Raw genomic sequence first — 1233 nt, 5'->3', positions numbered from 1 at the left:
GGCCCAGCGCTACGGGTGCCGGCAGGGGGCGGGGGAATGCGTGCGTCACTTCCGCTCTTGCGTCGCTTCCGCCTCCTCGGTCCGCTTCTGGTCGCTGAGGGACGCGCCGCCCTCAGACCAGAACTCTCCGCCTCGGCGTCGCGGCGCTCCGTTCTGACAGCCGCTGCGCCCCGTCCGTCCCGCCCCGCAGGCGCAGCCCGGGAGGATGAAGGAACCGGGGAGAGAACGCGGCGTACGAAACACCGCACCGAGTGGGATTTCTGAGCCGCAAAAGCGGCCCTTAAAACAGTGCGGATCTCCACGGCGGGCAGCGAGAACCGCCTGAGGGGAGCGGAGCCAAACCGGGCCCGAGCAGAGCGCAGCGAAGAGGAGCCCTCGAGGCCTTTAAAACCACCTCAGGGAGCTGCTGGGGGCGCAGGGACAGAGAGCCCGTGGGAGGAGGGCGATCCTCCATCCACTCCTTCAAAAGACGTTTCTACGCCATTTATGTACCTCTAAAAACAGGCAGCTGAGGTAACGGCAATTCCCAAAACCATTCCGTGTCATTCACTGCAGAGAGGGCGGTGTTCATTTTAGACTTTAGGAGTAGAAGAATAAATTGTGCAGAGCGGGAGAATCCAGGAGCAGAGAAACTGAGCATGCACAAATGAGAGTACACAGCAGAAATGCACATGGTAAACTTCATTTGAACTTGTTTACAAAATTGACAAAAAAAATCACCTTGTAAACTTATTCACATTTTTTGGAGCTCACAGAACTGGTTATAGTAGCATGCTGAAATAAAGATTGTCAAGCCTCGTCTCACCCCAGGTCACATCCGAGTGAGCTGACCCTTACAGCAGAAACAAACCGGGAGTTAAAGCTCACACTGCAGGTGATGTCCCTGGAGATTCTGCAGCACCGGGGGAAGGGCCGAGTCCACCACGTGGAGCTCCCTCAGGCAAAGTGAGCATCAGCACGGCCACTTTGCTACGGAGAGCTGCGTGGGATCTGAGAGCAGCCATGGGACTCGGGACATCGCTCGACCTTTCGGGCCATCGACTGCAGCAGAAATGTAAGCAACTGAAAATAAAGGATGGTTTTTATAAAGTGTACTTCGTAATTTCCTGAAATTTGCCCCACATTCAAAGGCCTCAAAAGGGCACAGACCCTGTTCCTAAATAGGACCATTGGGGGAAAGAGGGAGGAGAGGGGGGTTGAATAAAATGCACATTTTTTTTAATTTTTTTTTTT

Source organism: Meleagris gallopavo, chromosome 30 (assembly GCF_000146605.3).
Source record: "Meleagris gallopavo isolate NT-WF06-2002-E0010 breed Aviagen turkey brand Nicholas breeding stock chromosome 30, Turkey_5.1, whole genome shotgun sequence".
NCBI classification, from domain to species: Eukaryota; Metazoa; Chordata; class Aves; order Galliformes; family Phasianidae; genus Meleagris; species Meleagris gallopavo.
This window is presented reverse-complemented; position numbering follows the sequence as displayed.